The 19,696-nt window shown below is 31.9% G+C and overlaps 1 pseudogene; it reads right to left on the bottom strand.

Annotated features, from left to right (window-relative positions):
- Nucleotides 1-242: 242 nt before the first annotated feature.
- Nucleotides 243-19,696, bottom strand: part of LOC21403234 — a 39,892-nt pseudogene continuing 20,438 nt past the window's right edge.

Raw genomic sequence — 19,696 nt, 5'->3', positions numbered from 1 at the left:
AACATGAAAACATTCAATGTAATAATTGTTATCAATATCTACAAAGTTGCCAATAAGATGTTTACAACACAAGCCACACCATTTGTCCACAACTTTAACATTAAAAACTAGTAAAGAATACAGAGAAATAACTAGAGATATCAAAATATTCAAAACGTCTAGCCAAATGAAATGGTTAAGTAAATAATCCATCTTGACAAAATGCTCCAACAAAAAAGTCATCTCCTCCAAGATAGCAACTATTAACCTGTCACAAAATTAGTATAATTAATTAATTAAAACATATAAATTCATTACCTAATGAAGCACAAAAAGAAAAAACCAGATAAACCATACAAGTGAACAGCAGAACAAATTTTACTATAAAGGCAAAAACTTGTGAGCAAGAGCACTTGAGTTCTTTTATTAAAGAGATCTATCAATGCATTACCTCAACAATTGAGTTCTTTTCCATCTTATTCTTTACATTGACATCTTTGACAAGGTTAGCACCAGGAAGACACACACCCACAATCCTTCTGAATCAGAAGACTTTGATACCCACCCACCCACCCGTTTGACACACACACACAAAGCTTACCTTCTGAATCAAAAGACTTTGATACCACATCAATCCTCATGTTTTTAGGTTTGAAGAAACCAATGACATATTCTATAAGTTCCTCACCCCACATACAGTCCCAACACATGACATTCTCTGCAGGATAATGTAGTAAACTCTCTGCACACATATGAATTTCATGCACTAAGAGATAATCAGACCTAGTCTTTCTCCACCAAGAATACTACTTTTGTATGGTAAAGTCGATAACAACGAAAAGTCTATAAAAAACCAAAACAAAAGGTTAACATCTTTCAGTTTTGTTGAAGTGCTACAAGATACCCTTAACATAACTACAAGAGCTCCATTATGCTAAAGCCATTTACAGAACATGTAAAAGACTTAAAAATGAGCAAGATTTCTACCAGAATTCTATCCAACTCTATTTCTAGTCATCCTAGGCCAAACTCTTAGCCACCATATCCTTTTCTCTTTTAAACTATTTTAGTCAACTTCTTGTATGAAGAAAAGAAATTTACCATAAGTAGTGTAACTTCCTTTTCAGCTCAAACAAAGCGCTCTTTTTGTATAGCTAAATCTAGTGTCATTTTTACAAAGTCTAGGAGTTCAGAAGTAAATTAAAAAAGAAAATGACACAACTTTCTCAGTAAACAAACATCAACATAACAGAAAATGCATAAAAATAACTCACCTTCTCTCGTAACTCTAAAGATTCTAATAATGGTGGCTGGTCCTGAAGAATTAGGCAGATATTCCCGGTGGCTCTCCCTAATCACATAATCAATCTCCAACTTCTGAAAAACTGCAATCGACAAAATCCATAAACTAGACCAAATCAAAAATTTCCACGAACCCTAGGGCGAAATCCAGTTAGCGCCAAACAAGCACAATGCAAGAAAGGAAATTTGGGGCAAAAACAACAAACTGACCAATGTTACATGAGGCGGAGGCGTAGTCATTGGAGAGAGGAGGGCGGGCCTATCTGGAGAGGCGGGATGCGAGGAAACTTTCCAACCCACCAACTGTTTGTCAAAATGACAATAAGAGCAAAAACTAAAGCACAAATGAGAAGAAAGGAAGACAACACAAATGAGAAGAAAGGAAGACATGCCTATCTTCCGAATGTGGACTTTGCGCTTATGGGGCTGAGGCTGAGCAGGAGCCTCCTTGGCCTCGCGAGCCGCCCTCTTGGCCAAATTCGTCTGGTGGCGCTTCCCCTGAGTGTGGGCCAAGCAATTCCCCTCATTGTTGTGCAGAGTCCAGCAAAGCTTACACTCATAGCTAACCAAAAACTACAAAATCAGATTCGAACCCAAATTTCAATCGGAGGTGAAATTAAAAATAACCTAAAACTATGAACAAAAGATTCTAATAAATATAGAACAATTAACAAAAAAACCATAAAATCCCAAATTTACACTCAAAGCCCACCGAAGATGCAAAGACAATGAAATCACAGAGGAAAACTAAACAATGGAACAAAACAGAATCAAATGAGAAGAAGAAGCAGAGGAAAAAAAGGAAGGAAAAATGGCACAGGAGGAAGAAATGAAAGGAGAAAAGAGGAGTAGGGCAACATAGCGCAAAATGACGAAAAGGCCCACGGCAAAGGCAAAGGAAAAAATAAAAAAATAGGGGCGAAAACGTCCGCCCACAATCACTGTAAATGGAATGGCGGGAATTTGAAAATTTGGGGAAACAATTTTTCCATTACATGCCCAATGTTATTTTAATACACGCATTTCGGAGCAGCAAAAAAAAGGAGGGGGGGGGTGAGCGAGCGAGAAAATTAAAAAATTTATTTTCAATGCCCGTTCAATGTAATTGTAATATGTACATTTATATATTTTTAAATATATATAAAACAATCAGTCAAAATGGCAACAAATTTTAATATATATATTATAACTCTTTATAAACGCTATTATAGACTTTAGCAGTAAAGTTTTTTTAGAAAGGCTATAACTAACCGCTACGAAAAGCCCTTTTTCTTGTAGTGAATAATTTTTTATCATATTAATTCGGAAGAATTTTATGCAGCAAACTAAGTTTCAATTTACAGGGGTAATTTTTGCTACAGCATTTTTGCAGTAATTATTGTCAGACTTAAAATTGAGGGGAAATTAGTAATCCTAGCTTATTTAAATCACTGGTTATAATTTGTAGCTGAACTCTCTTGCTCTTGCCACCCTTTTTGCTTGCATTTGAAATTGTTTTTCTTCATTTTTTATTGTTGTAGTGAGTTTTAGTTAATGAACTTTCATCACTTAAATTGGTGTTTGGCGTGATTTCTACATTTTACAATCGATCATACAATCTCCGTGGGAAGGATATCCGTACTCGTGTACACTTTATTACTTGTTCGACACGTACACTTGCATAGCAAAATTACACAACACGGGCTCTATGCATTAGCATTTTTTTAAACAGTCAGATTTAAACTCAATTGTTTAAAATTGAGTTTCTATGTAAATAACAATAAACTTAACCACATTGAATAATAACCTTTAATATTCTAATTAATAAATAAAAGAAAAAAGTCCGGCCACCATCGTCTGTTGGGATCAAAGGCCACCATCCATTCGGAGGGGGTCGCCCTCTCTCGCCAAAAAGTTTGGATGAAACCTCACACTACGAAAATCTTTAAGAACTTTCTTGCATGCATCAACAGTTTCATGAACCTGGATATGTTATGTCACGCCCCCAAATAAGAGTTGGTGACGTGGAGGCTTGTTTAGAAATTAAACATAAATTAAGAAAGCGGTTAAACATATGATAATGTTAAAATCATTTTTAAGGATAAACATTTAAGAATTTCCAAACAAATTCCACTATTTTAAGGAAATTAAGTTTTTGAAAGAGTGAGGTGAATTTCATAAAACCACAATAAAATAAATTCCAAATTTAAGCCACTGGCATAATGTCAGGTTTCCCCACAGGAAATTCATATTGTAGCAAACATAAATGTAATGTACTGACATCAACCACAGTTTAGTAGAATTTAAGGTTACAAACCATAAAGTTTATAATTGCAAGTGCACAATATCGCATACAAGTAATAAAGTAATTAATAAAGTATTGTTCTCACGAGGATTGCGTTAATTTTAATTAAGTACCGAAATTGGTTAACTCTAAAATTATTTGAACAACCGAATAAATGAGAATAATACTAAAACAAATAAAAGTAAAACAAAACAAATAACTAAAATACTAGAGCAACCGATTTCACCATAACTAATCCACTTTAATTCCTCAATTTTCATTATTCATATTTATTATCCAAGTTGACAATCGAAAATCCCAAATTTATTCAATGCTCTCTTCCGAGTTACACCAAAAGTCTCCCATCAATTGCTAACCCACTATATTCCTATGTGAATTAGAACAATCAAAGTGTCATGAACGATTCATAGATTTTCATGTAGCGATCACACAAATTATGCAAGTATATTCTTATCTCACATGCAATTTATGGCATTCAACACAATGAACTCAACACATAAATCTCCTTCTAGTTCTATTATGATTAACCAATCATCTAATTAGTGGTCAATTAATTAGAAGCATTAAGAACGGTGATGAACACTCAATCTTAGAAAATAAAAATAAATAACTCGAATAAAAGAAATTAAAATATCATAGTGGGGCTAAATCAGAGCTCTAAAAAATAAAACTAAAACATAATTAATTTAAAATAAATTAAGGGTTCCAACATCTCAATTTATAAAAATATAGAGATAGAGAAATTAGAAAAAAAAAAAACTCATATGGAGGTGTCATAGGATCCAAACTTAACTCTTCAATCCTCAATATTTAATTCTTAATCTTTAAAATATTTTCTCCCTTACAAAACCTAAAACTAAAAGTAAAAATCCTAAAAAAAATGACCCCAAATTTCCTAAAATAATTTTCCCTAATTTTTTCTCTCAGCTTTTCCCATGGGGGCTTTTCTTGTTTTTGGGTGCTTTGCTTTGTGAAGTAATCGCAGGGTTCCCCCTTATTGATTTGCGGTTGAAAGGCTTTTATACAGCCTTGGAAAAGTCTCTCGTTTGCCAAAGAGAAGGATCAAGTCCATTAGGGTCTGACGCAAGCTAGGTCAGGTGGCAGCGTTTGGTTGGCTGACATGGATGGCTTGTGCACGTGGAAGAGTTCTTCTCTTGGAATGTAACTTCACGTGGTGAAGGAATAATCACAGGGGGGGCTGCTATCCTTGGTCTTGCGGCTGCCAAAAACTTTATAAAGCTTTCCTCATTCACACGTCAGCGAAGCAAACACCAAAGGATTAGTTTGGTATTGATTCTAGACCTTAAAAGCACTTTTTTCTCCGACTTAAGCTGTTTTTGTTGTTTGGTAAGAACCAAAAATAAGTGTTTCTTCAATAATTTTAAGTTGTTTTCATGAAGCAGCAAGTTGAGTGCTTTGGATTCTAGCTTATGCGAGAATTCATTCCTTTCACATTAATGAAAAATTTTTATTCTCATTTTACCGCCGTTGAAACAAAATAATCCCCATCTACCCACCTATCTCCATCACTCCACATTCTCTTCTCTCTCATGACTGAACCTCTTGCAATCCATCACTCCCCGTTCTCTCTCTCTCCTTTCTCGCTCCTCTCTCTCTCCTTTCTCGCTCCCCTCTCTCGCCAGTCGATCCGTTCTCCGTTCACCGTTCGCTGGTCTCCTAGTTTGCGCTCCATTCCGATCTCCTCTGTTCGCTGGTCTCCCTGTTCTTTCGGTCTCCTCTCCCGAGTTTTGCCGGTCAACCTCAGCCCTCTTAAGCACGTTTTGCTGTAAGTACTCCATTAATCTTAGTATTTCAAAATTTGCTTCTGATTTGTCCCCAAATTTTTGGGTTTTTTGTGTTACATCCTTTACTGAATGTGCAGAAAAATGGAAAATGTGCTCGTTAGGGTTTCGGTTTTTAATCCATAGTAGGCATTAATCCGTGTGTGTAGATAAATGATTGCAAGAACTATTTTTTTGGATGGAATTGCAAGAACTTATGTTTGTAGTCTTGGTGTCTTATGCCATTGTAATGAGATTCTCATACTTTGTTCTTCAATAAAATTTTCCGTTTCCAACAGATTTCACCATTTAATTCCTTTGATTTTACAGCTTCTAACAGACTCCAATTTAAACTCTCATTTTGAAGCAAGTAAAATTCCACTATTGGTCCTATTTACCCAATAATCTTCACGACCACAAAATTTTCGTCAAAACAAAAAAGGGACTCTTTTAAAATTAATGTTCTCCAACATCATCAAGCTATTTTGATACTTAAAATTAATGTTCTCCAACATCATCAAGCTAGAAAATGAAGTTCGTGTTAGTTCTTCTTTGTTTTTTTCCTTCCGTGGCTTCTCATTCAATCTAGTTCTGTGTTATATTGGCAGATAGTGTGGTTGATTTCTTTCTTTTTGTTCTTTCCTTCAGGTTACATACCAGTTCTTTCATTGGAAAAAGGTAACCCCGTTTGCCGATGATCAGGGCATCTACAATAGGTTGACTTGGTGGGAACAGATTGACAATGGCAAGCAACTCACTCGGAACAGAAAGTTTCTCACCGTTGTTCCCGTTGTGCTGTAAGTACAACTCAAAATTGATGCAATAGTTGAGATTAGTGTTGTTGTCCAAAACTATTATAAAAGAAATATAACCTCATGTATCTTCTCCTGGTTGAAGTGCAAGTTTTTTGGTCTTTAGGTTAGGTAAGGTTGGTTTGAGCCTTGAGAGATTGGAATTGAAGCTTTAAATATTCTTAGAAGAAAAAACCACTTGAAGCCTATATCGTGTACGGCCTTGGTAAAATATCAGTAACGTACGACTAGACAAGTATATACATAAATAAGCCTAATTCACAGTAAATATATGGCTACCTATAAGATAGAAGCCCTGCACAAATAACATTTGGATATAAAGCATTGATTTTTAGTTTACCTAATTACAAATAATTAGTGCTAATTAACTATGATGGGAGGCTGAGATTAAATTTGTGTGGAGATTAAGAAATGAGATCACATAAATAGTTTTGTTAGTCTCCTTCCTCCTCCCCCTCCAGTCCAGTGCGGGTCATGGAAGCAAGTAGGTGATTCTCTCTCCTTCACCAAACATAGTTCGGATCTTCCCTTCCCACTTCCCCCCCACCCCTCTTCTTCTCGTAGCCATATCTCTTCTTCTCGGATCTTCCCTTTTATTCTTGTCCTTGATTACTGTTACTAATATTTTATTTAATGTATTTCTGCACTGCGTTTTTCTATAGCCCCTTCCTTTCTTATCCTCTTTCTTTCTTCTTCTTATATATATATGTATATGTATGTATATATGTATGTACGTATCAGAACAAATCAGAATGCATAATCAGTAATGTCAAAAAAAGTGCTTCTAACTGTTAAAACTATCTATTCTAGTCTAATCTAATCTAATATAATCTAATAATAATAACAAGCAATATTAATGCCTAATTTTAGAATTCCAATCAGTTTAGCCAAATAGAACACATATGCTTAACCAATGACCCGATCAACATTTCTACAAACCATGTTATGATATGCCTATGTTATTTATTTGCAGCTTAAACTGTTTGATCATTTACCATTTTTTACCGTTCTATTTGTTTTTACCATTCAATTGCAATACTAGCAAGAATGGAGGTTGACACTCTTGTGGTTTCGTTTGCTTAGCTATTTGTTCATTATCATTTGCTTAAAAAAGTCTTAAGTTACTTTAGTTATTTTTATTATCTACAAATATGCATTGGGTTTATAATGGTAGTAGTACTTTCAGTCATCATTTGTTCAAATGGAAGGTAGTGCACCACAAGGTAAATATGGGATTCCGAGGCAGTAGAGCTATTTTGTGATTTGTGTATCAAAGAGGTTGAAGGTGGACACTGACCTGGAACACATCTTGACAAAGTTGGATGGGAAAATGTAATTCAAAAATTTAACGAAGCAACCAAACGAGTGTATAAAAAAACACAATTGAAGAATAAGTTGGATGCTTTGAAGAATGATTGGAAACTTTGGAAGGAACTTGTTGGGAAGGAAACTGGTTTAGGTTGGAACAATAAAAAGAATACTATTGATGCATCTGACGAATGGTGGCATAATAAATTGCAGGTATACGAATGAAGTTGCACATTTTTTATAGTGTAGTGTTGGTGTGTGGCAGGTTTAATTTATTGAAGTATTTTTACAGATTCATCCTAACGCATTGAAGTTTTGCACTCAGGGAATTGACCCAGAGTTTGAGGAAAAGTTGAATAGGATGTTTACTAATATTGTGGCCACAGGGGTGTATGCTTGGACACCCGCATCTGGACAGATGCCATGTGAGGATGATAAAACAACAAATGAAATGATATCTCCACTTGAACAACTTGAGAGTAGTGGATCGTCAGATGCACCTATCAGAAGGGAAGAGATATGCTACAGGACCCTAAGAAGAAGAGTCCAATCGAGCTAGATAAGGGACAAAAGAAATTCAAAAGAGGGAAAGGCAAGCATAAAGTTGGCGGTGCGGCCAAATTGTCTCAACAAATTGAGCGCCTTGTCACTATAGTGGAGGCTATTAGTACCAGATCATCCATTGCACAAACTAAAGGACCAAATTATAGCATTGCACGAGTTATTGAAGTCCTTGATTCTCTATCTGGATTAGAGAGTGGGAGCGAGTTGTATTTTTTTGCTACCCACTTGTGCATAGACACGATTAAAAGAGAGTCATTTTTGGCTTTGAAACGACCTGAGTTGCAGCTAAACTGGCTTAAGTTTGAGTACGACCTAGCATCATCCTCTTAAATTTCCTTGAGTGTCCCTTGAGTCTTCCTTTACTATGAGTAATATTTTAGTGTGGCTTTCATTAATTATGTACCAGATTATTATTTTTTCCATGCTTTTGAATACATTGTATTGAATATTGTACTCTATTTTTATCCATCAGAAATTGTTATTTTCCATTATTTCATTTGAACATTGTTTACATGCAGGTTTCTTCATTATTAGCTGGGATGTCTGACAATATTACCCAACTACGTTTACAACTTGTTTGTGTTACTGCACACATCATTGAACAATATTAGAATAAGTATATTCACAAAAATCCTTGTATGAACTCTGCTCAAACTGGAAACATGTGGGTAATGGAACTATTAGGCAGACATGAAATTAGAAGTTATAGAATGTTTAGAATGGATAAGGATGTATTTATGTCCCTATGTAATGATTTGTAATGTAACTACAGATTACAGGGATCAAGAAATATGTCTGCGTTTGAAATAATCGGAATGTTTTTGTTCATTTTAGGTCAGGGTACGGGAAATCGTTGAACACAAGAACGATTTCAACACTCTGGTGAAACCATTAGTAGATATTTTGAGTATGTTCTAGACATTGTCTGTCGTATGAGTATGGGTGTTATAAAGCCCGATGATCCAGAGTTTAGTGGAGTGCCTCAAGAGATATTAATGGATTGTAGATATATGCCTCATTATAAGGTATTCTCTTAGTTCATTATATGCTTCCTTCCTTATTTAAAGTATTCATTTTAAACATAGAACTTTCTTCTTTTTAGAACTGTATTGGTGCAATAGATGACGTATACGTTCCAGCTACAATACGACCAGAAGATCAAGTCCCATTTATTGGTAAAAAGCGTGTGCCAACCCAAAATGTGATGAATGCCTGCGATTTCAATATGAAATTTACATATGTATATGCAGGTTGGGAAGGTAGTGCTCATGATACAATAATATTCTTAGCAGCACTACGTCGTACAAGTTTGAAGTTCCCAAAACCACCAGAAGGTTAAAACCTCCTCTATATTCATGAGAACTCTGTTTTATAATTTACTAAGTCTTTGTGTTTGTATCTCAATAGGTAAATACTATTTAGTTGACGTGGGTTATCCACAATTAAAAGGATTTTTTAGACCTTATAGAGGAGAACGATACCATTTAGAACAATTTCGAATGGGTCATCGACCAACTGGCTATAAAGAGGTATTTAACCAAGCACATTCTTCTCTTCGAAGTGTCATTGAACGCACATTTGGTGTCTGGAAGAAAAAATAGAAAATTTTGAAAGACATGCCAAATTATTCATTTGCAAAGCAAGTGAAAATAGTTATTGCTACAATGGCACTCCTTAACTACATTAGGAAGCATGATAAGCGTGATCTACATTTTCAAAGGGTCGAGGATAATCTAGATGATTTCGTTTATGAAGAAAATCAACCAGATGACAATAATGTAGAAGAGAATAAAGCTTTACTATCACTGGAAATGGATGAAGTACGAGATCAAATTGCAGCAAGCTTAATGAATACGACTTAATTCTTTTCATTTGAGTTAAGTTTGTAGGTATATACGTGTGTATTTGTAGGACTTAAGTTTGTATTTGTACGTATATACGTGGTGTGTGTATGGATATATATGTTTGTATTTACGTGTGTGTGTGTATGGATATATATATATATATATTTGTATTTACGTGTGTGTGTGTGTGTGTATTTTGTATTTTGTTCTTTTAGTTGTAACAACAAAATCATAGCATCGAAGTTTCTTGCAGATTTTTAAGAAGAACCCCACGAAAATTGATAATTATGGTATTTAGTTGCGTTAACAATTGTGACAATTTATCATTATGCTCTTTTTAGTTGTAATTATATTGTGAATGAAGAAATGAAAAAAAAAAAAGAAAATTAATTATTATAAATTTATTGTTAAAAAATTCAAAATCATAACATTATGTTTTTTTTTTTAAAGATAAACAAGTATTTCTAAATATCAAAAATAATTATATATATTTAAGTTTCATACCATATCTATTTTGGTCATTTTACATACGTACCCACAGCAATTCCAACTCAAAATTTACCAAACACTAGTATACTGATTTTGGTATCAGCACAGCTACTATAATTACAATTTACCAAACACTCAGCTACCTCTTCCTTCAGCACAGCTAAAAGCAATTTTTCTAAAATCCACAGCACTACCAAACTAAGCCAAAAACCTTTAGGGCTCTGATTATGCATGCCACGTGGCAGAGTGTAAATGGCTGGAATGGAAAAATAATCTGATAGCTTTTAATTTTTCAATTACTTTTAATCCCAATTAGTCTCCTTAATTACCTTTCACCTAATTAAAACACAACTTGGGATTAATAAAATAATTAGAGGAAAAAATAAATAAAATCAACTAAAATCAAATCAAATAAAATAATAGAAAACTAAACTAAAAATAAATAAATAAATAACTTCTTTAAGAACAAAGTAAATTTAAATGCAAATAAAAAGGAAAATAACTCTATTTTATAGAGTTCTCAGTTGCCCTCTCTCGCCAAAAAGTTTAGACGAAACCTCACACTACGAAAATCTTTAAGAACTTTCTTGCATGCATCAACAATTTCATGAACCTGAATATGTTTTGTCACGCCCCCAAATAAGGGTTGGTGACGTGAAGATTTGTTTAGAAATTAAACATAAATTAAGAAAGCGGTTAAACATATGATAATGTTAAAATCATTTTTAAGGATAAACATTAAGAATTTCTAAACAAATCCCACTATTTTAAGAAAATTAAGTTTTTGAAAGAGTGATGTGAATTTAACAAAACCACAATAAAATAAATTCTAAATTTAAGCCACTGGCATAATGTCAGGTTTCCCCCACAGGAAATCGATATTGTAGCAAACATAAACAGAAACATAAAAGTAATGTACTGACATCAACTAAAGTTTAGTAGAATTTAAGGTTACAAACTATAGAGTTTATACATGCCTTAGAACACGCAACAAGAAAGGAAATAAATGTTGGGATAGGTGTCCTTAAAGCATGAGATGTAATAAGAATATTTTAGGGTTCTTTTGCAACGAAACTCAGAAAAAGTTTGAACTCGAGTTACAACTTTATTCAAGTTCATGTTCTTTTGTAAAATTTGAGTTTGAACTCGAATTTGAACTCGAGTTTGGGGCTAAACTCGAGTTCAAGTTTTCTCTTCAACTCGAGTTTATAAACTCGAACTCAAATTAATGAACAATATTTTTTCTATTCTTAAAAATGTCATAACTTTTTCGTTTTAATTTTGATTGAGATGATTTTTTTTCTATGCATTCACAACAAAAATACGAATAAAACCGCACCCATATATCCTATTAAAATTTTTCATCACCATTGAGTTTTTATTAAAATACTATCTAAATATAAATTTAAGTTTTGACCCACCCAAACACAAACTCAAAAAGATTCTCAATTCAAATCATAACTCAAATGTGCACATCCAAACACAAACTCAAGTTACAACTTCAACTCAAGTTATAACTCAAAATCAACTCAAAATCATCACTTAAATCACTCTAGCTCAAAAATACAAAAGAACAACCCCTTTATTATTTGATTAATAAAATAGTTTATTCATTAATTATGTGCATGTATTATTGAATACTTTATGAATATTATTAAAAATTCTGTAATTATTTATGTAACCTTAAATATTGTATATAAGTGTTATATACGAGATAATAATATTTAAGGATAATAATCGAAACGATGTTCATAATGAATTTAATTAAAGTTTCAGAATCTTTAATTAAAACACTACTAATACATGTAATTTCCATTAAGAATGGAATGAGGTTATCCGCATCATTATTATAGAGGGATATTGAATGATTATATTATGCATAATAAGATTATGTAGAACTGGGATACAGATAAAATTTAATTTTTGATAATTTCTGTTAAGTATAAAAAATCAAATTTGAGTCTACCGATGGTCATATATAGAATGATCTTAATCTTGAGTTATTAGCAGAGTCTTATTTGTGGATTCGGGTTCTTTAACTTACTCAGTACGGATTTCTAGATCCTAAATCTTATTCCTTGTATCTTAGAAACATGATGAAATGGGTAGCCGAGAATGCTAATATACAAGATGGAAACAATTTCTTCTTCTTTGAGGGAGATAAATAATTCACTTGAGGGTTGATTCAGTCCTTGAATAAGTAACGAGCTCGTATTTATAAACGTGTTTTATGAATATACTATTAATTAGAGAATCAATGGTACTCAAAGATAAAGATGTAATTAGAGAGGTTAATAGATTTTACCTAGCTCTAATTATGAATTATTTATGGAGGATTGATCTATATATAGTAACTATATCAAATGGACGCATCATGTTCTTAGAAGTAAATTATGTCTATAATTTTGAGAGTGCAATTCTATGTTTTTCAGTGGATTAACTTTTAGAATTAATAGAATTAATTAATTAATTAATTAAAGAGTTTAATTAATTATTAATTTTATTAGAGCTCAAAATTATTGGTCCATAAGTTCTTCTATCATCCTTGTATTATTTGCAAGACAAGATGAATTATAAGGATTTTATTTCACTCGCGAAAAATTAATTGAGAATTAATTATATTAAATAATGTGATTATTTAATTATTTTGTCACACATTGTGGTGGGACCACAGAGGATGTGTGACACCGGGAAAAATCTCACTAGGATTTTAGTTACTTCTTCTCTAAGTAATCCAGTTTACTTGTTCGACACGTTTTCTAATTAAATTCAATAAGCAAAATAAGATGTTACTTTATTTGGAGTTGAATTATATTTAAGCCAAAACTGAAAACTGGATTAGGAAAGAATTTTCTCCTTCCTTCGTTAGAGTTGGCCGGCCACACTAATAGTAAAAAGGAAGGAATTTTGTTTCTAAAAGAAAAAGAGAAACTATATTTTTAATGAGATTAAAAATATAGTAATAACCGATTTCTTATTTTCTTTATCTACAAGCAAAGGCTTCTCCTAATTGTCTATAAATAGGAGACAATAGAGATTGGAGAAGGTTGATTGATTTTCTCCTATTTTTGCTTGCTTGGCCGAATTCCTTAAGAGAGAAAAAGAGAAGAAAAGTTCTTCTAATTTTCTCAATTCTTTCACATACATGTGCTGATAATGAAAGAATACAGCTGTAATGGATTACTGGGCAGCATTCATCGACAATAACTAACATGACTGGACTTTTCAGAATGGGGTTAGGGATCTATTGATAGGGACGTCGACAATACATTAACAAAAAAAAGTAATAATAAAAAATAAAGTGCATTAATTTGCATTTACCAACCACTCAGAGTCACAGACTTTTCAGGCTAACTAATTTGCATTCACCCACTACTCAAGTCACGGGTTAATTGCAATTCTGAATAAAAAATTGCTTCAAAAAAAATTCATTTTCACCGGATTTTTTTTTCTTTCTTCGATAGATTTTGAGAATCTCTTTTGTGAGAGGGAGTAGTGACGAAAATGAAAGCTATGCATAACGAAATACATCATGATGAGATGGACAACAGAGTGCATTGCCTTGAGAGAAGAAATATGGAAATAGACAGTATCTATAAGAAAAAGAGAAAGGATCTCATTTTTTTTCTTTCTCTCCGGCTTAGTTGTTTTCTTTTAAAATACCTCACTCTTTTTTTTCCCTCCTTTTTGACCATTTTGGGCAAATATAGTTGCAGAGAAATCAACAAGTGAGGAGGAAGAAGAAAAAATACGTGTGGTCTTATTACTCGTCTAACCCAATAATCCATTACAGTTGTATTGTATTTTCATGACAAATTGTGTAAGTTTAAGCATTCATTGTAAATAACTAATATGACTGGACTTTTCAGAGGGGGGTTGGGGATCTATTGATAGAGACGTCAGTAATACATTGACAAAAAAATAATAATAATAAATAAAGAGCATTAATTTACATTTAATAATAATAATAAATCAGATAATAAATAATAATAATGATTTGACGAGACAAATCATTTCTAATCAATCAGATAGTTCTTCACGTTGTTTATTTATTTATTTTATTAGAACCATTATCTCAACTACGCCACTTTCTCTTCTTTTTTTTTTTTTGAGATAAAAAATTTGTAACTCAAATTTGTTGATTCGAGTTAAGAAAGTGAATTTGAGTTGTAAAAAATTTGAGTTTAGTTTAGACTTTGAGTTAAGCGTTAGAAAGAGATTGATTTGACATTTAAAACTTGAGTTTTGTGTTCACTTGTACTAAAACCAAACTCTAATTACAAAGAAGTGTCCTTTTTTGCATAGACAATTCGCACTGTAGAACCAAACTTGAGTACTGAGAAAACAAAGGATAGGTGAAACTCACCAACTCGAGTTATTACTCGAGTGAGTTGCGTTTAGTGAACGCATAATTCGGCCTAATTTCACACTCGAGTTGGACTTACTCGAGTGTGATCTACGAAGTGAACGGTATTTAAGTGTCTTCGACACAACAATACGTACAAAGCATATTCCCAAAACTAAAAGTAAACAAAAGAGAGAATGTTTCGTTCATAAATGTTAATTATTTTCATTAATTATAAGGTACTTTACCAACACCTCATAATATAGATTTAGAATGACTATGGTATCGAGGGCTTTATGCGTTAGCATTTTCTTTAAAAACCGTCAGATTTAAACTCAATGGTTTAAAATTGAATTTCTATATAAATAACAACAAATCCAACCACATTAAATAATTAAGTGTCATCGTGACTTTTTATTTTTTCTCATTAATTGAATGACAATTATTTATTTTTAAGTAGAGTGATATAATTAAATAATATTATTTGCTATCTAGAGTGACATTTCTGGTTTTTCCCTTGAAACTACACAATATAGTGTATGTTACTAAATTTGTTTTCTATATTGTTATTTGAAAAAAAAAAAAATCTCATTTTTTTGGGTAAAAAGTTTGAAACACCACGCACCCCTGCGTACGTTAGCAACACCCAGCTTCACATATAAAAATAAATAAAATAAACTCCCTCTGTCGTTGTAAAATAAAATAAAGAGAACAATCCAAATTTGAAAAAAATGAAGAGAACCCATTAATCTATAAGGTTGGAAGATAATGAAAACAAATTTAATATAAGGAAAAAGTTTGGAATTTGGAAGTGGTTTTCTGTATCATGTTATATTCATACATGAAGCTTGTTGAAGCAGGATTGTTAATCCCATGGAAAACTGCATATGGCATATGGTGATTCGAATATAAGGTGGTAAAATAACAATAAACTCCACATTTTATGTGAGAAATGATTGAGGCAATGTTTTCTTTCATAAAAGGTGGTAAAAGCATTAGGAAAGGGAAAAAATTTTTTAAATATAAGGTGTTTGGATGGAACATGGTTAATAATGGGACTCACGCAGAAAAATTAAAAGTAACTTGTTAACGTTAATTTTACAGATTTTTTTAAATTTTTCAGACAAATCAGTAACAAGAAAAAAAAAAAAAGAAAAGTTGTACTTGTAACAAGGTATAGGATTAAAAGTGACTCGTACTTTATGGGTAATACATAATGACCCTGTACGGAAGATATTGACGTTAAAGTGTTAAAATAAGTGTTAAATTATAGTGAGATTCTTTTTCTCATTTTGGATATAGGCCAACAGAGAGTAGATAATGACTTTACATGTCTTGTATATATAATAATATTTGTTTTTCTCACGCTGCACTTATCGTCAAAAAAGTTTTTTTAGTCCTAAATTTGAGTTTAAACTCGAATTTAAGTTTAAAATAATATGAATTCGAATAAAATTATAACTCGAGTTATTTTTTTTAAATTTTTAACTCAAAAATGCACTTGTTGAACAGCCCCTAAGTAAGTTTGCTTTTGGATAGTTGAGAAATTAAGGCTTCGTTCACTTCATTGATTCGAGTTTAAAATTTGAGTTTTGTTATAGTAAAAAGTTCTCAGAAACAGTCACATCTAACTTTTTTGCTACAGTAAAAAATTCTCACATAAAATCACATCTTAACTCGAATAAGTGAAATGAACGGGCCTTGCAAAGCAAGAAAAGTACGGGCACATCCAGTATCATCAATATCAAAATGGCTTAATTCAATTAATGTTGTGGATGAATTTGAACTCTCAAACATTTTAAACAGATATTACTTCATAAAATATAGCTTTAAGGAAAATAAACCTGTTACATACATATTGGGTAGTAACACAAGAAAAACCTCGACATTTACATCAAAATCTAGGATTTAGTTTCCTTGGAACACACAAAAAAAAAAATTATCAAACTAAAAATTAAAGGGCACACACCTCGTATTTTACATTAATCTGCGTAAAGCATAGAGATATATTCACTTCATTATGAAATTTCGTAGGTCGCCGTAGCTCTTGCTCTCTCTTCCGCTCTTCGTCTAGAAGCACTATTCGATTAGGAGCTACATGATTCAGGATAATACATCAAAAAAGTCCAGTAGCTACATCTAACTATATGAAGCTAACTTGTCTTTATAACACTAGAATAGAGAAAGGAAAGTTTAAACACTACAGGTAATAAAGATTAGCTTCCCCTTGCGCCATATGTTTGAAACTTGTTCACTGGAACCTACACTAATTTCTCAAAAAGTTACATTAAAAAATGGAAGCCAAAAAAAAAAAAAAAAAAAACAACAACAACACAAACAAATTTGGAAAAGCATGAACAAGTAATGAAAAGAAACGTCACTTCTTTATTTTTTTTCCAATTTCATGACAAATTATAGCTCATAATGTTCTGCAAATCAACTTACAAAGTACTTTATATTTTCTTTATTTTTTTATAAAAAAAATGCCTTACAGCTGAATGATTATTTCTTAGATAGTCGTGATAATTAATCAATCATTCGCCTTCTTTTGAAACTTCCACATAAATTCAATCAGAGATTCCTAAAGCCCTTATAATACTATCTCAATAACCTTAGAAAAGATATAAAAGGAAAAATTGTAGATAAGGTTGTGTTGAAAAATTTGCAGAGATTTTCAATCATCTATGTTGCTTTGCGCGAGTGACCAATTATGGAGTGTTAGAGGCCGAATAGAATGACCATGCCCTTTATTTTTGAATATTTCAACTGATCTCTTGTTTTGAAATCTTTTAGATTTTTTAATGGTTTCCTGCAATAAGAAGGTAATGTTAGTTTAGCAAGCATCTTAAAACAAAAAAGTGACTAATTTTATTATGAGACTTGTATATCAATCTTACTTGTATTGCATCAATTGTTTTAGAAACATCGTTGATATCCCCAACAATATATAAAGTTGCATTACCAGGAAAGTATCAACGTTTATGAAACTTCTTTATTTGAGCAACACTCCAATTCTTAATTTGTTCCTCCAGTCCTAAAACATTATACCTTTATTCAGCTTGTTCTCCGAATGTAGAAGTTAGAACTACTGACATATTGTAAAAGTCTATCATGAATAAAAATGAAAATAAACAAATTAAAACACACAAAAAAGTATCAATTGATATTGTGCCCCACACATTGTCTTCAATACGAAAATCTATTATATTCCACATCTGTAATTCTAAAAGCACAATATTTCATTTATTTTCAAGAGAAGAAGCTCGTATCTTTAACTTGAAAATTTACTGTATCAGGAATGAATTAATGCAGTATTCTACTTTTACATCTTTATTATAAAAAATACAATTTATTGACTAACGTACATACGAAGAGAATAGTAAACATAAAAAACATTAACTTCCACTATGAGCACATACCTCATTTAAGGCTATGGGACCCACCATTAACAAGAGCCATGGCAACTAAGAAGGAGTCAAAGGGGCAATTAATTTTTTTTTCTCTCTTTTTGGCGCTTGAAAATTGATTTTCTTAAAAGGGTTTCCTAAAAAAAAAAAAAACCTCTCCTTTTTGACATTTTTGGGCGAAACAGAGGTGTCAAGAAGTGATGAGGATGAAAAAATAACGAAGAAAGAGAAGAATGTCAGATTGTGGGGCCCACGCGTCAAGAAGTGAGGAAGATGAAGAAATAACGAAGAAAGAGAAGAATGTCAGATTGTGGGACCCACGCGGAAAAAAAAAGTACATCATCGCCAAAATGCTAAAATAAACAAAAAGAAAGTAATGTCAGTTTAGCAAGCATCTTAAAACAAAAAAGTGATTAATTTTACTATGAGACTTGTCTATCAATCTTATTTATATTGCATCAATTGTTTTAGAAACATCGTTGATATCCCTAATAATATATAAAGTTGCATTATCAAGAAAGTACCAACGCTTATAAAATTTTTTTATTTGAGCAACACTTTAATTCTTAAAAGTTTGTTCTTTTAGAATTTAACTTGAGTATAATTTTTTAGTTGAATTTGAATTAAAATTTGAGTTAAATTTATAACTTGAGTTTGTATTTGGTTGTGTACATTTGAGTTATGGTTTGAGATACGAATCTTTTTGAGTTTGTGTTTAAGTGAGTCAAAACTTGAATTTATATTTAGATAGTATTTTAATAAAAACTCAATGCTGATGAAAAATTTTAATAGAGTATATGTGTGGAATTTTATTCGTCTTTTCGTTGTCAACGCATAGAAAAAAATCATCTCAATCAGAATTAAAACGAAAAAATTATATCATTTTTAAGAATAGAAAAAATATTGTTCATTAATTTGAGTTCGAGTTTCTAAACTCGAGTTTAAACTTAAAAGAACATGAACTTAAATAAAGTTGTAACTCGATGCATTTTTTTAAGTTTTGTTATCAGAAGAACAACCCCTTAAATGCCATTATGACTTTCTATTTTTCTTTAATGACAATTGTTTATTAATTAGTATAGTAATATAATTAAATAATATTATTTGCTATCTAGAGTGACATTTCTGGTTTTTCCCTTGAAACTACACAATATAGTGTATGTTACACGGATTTATTACTAGTAATTGCAAGCTACCTTGCTATCACAATGCATGAATATATAGAATCATCAATAATTTTTAAATGATCATATGCTAAGTATATATCCTCCATAGTGACAGCTTTGTACAAGGATGCAAGATCTCCAAGGCATGATATGTCCTGAACAAAAATACAAGGTCTTATTGTTAATAAATATAAAGCAGCATTTAAAATACTTATAAAACATTAAATTGGTACCCTTCTTAATTCTCACGTCTACAAATGATCACTTCTAACTATCGAAGGATGAGATTTTATAAATCATAAATCACTTACCTAAAGATATGATCACAGTGAATAGTCATAAATCTCAAGTTTCATATTACAATGAGTGATTTTAAGATTAAGATGAAATACTTATCTTATCACAACGTTATAAT

Source organism: Morus notabilis, unplaced genomic scaffold (assembly GCF_000414095.1).
Source record: "Morus notabilis unplaced genomic scaffold, ASM41409v2 Scaffold388, whole genome shotgun sequence".
Classification (NCBI taxonomy): Eukaryota; Viridiplantae; Streptophyta; class Magnoliopsida; order Rosales; family Moraceae; genus Morus; species Morus notabilis.
This window is presented reverse-complemented; position numbering and strand designations above follow the sequence as displayed.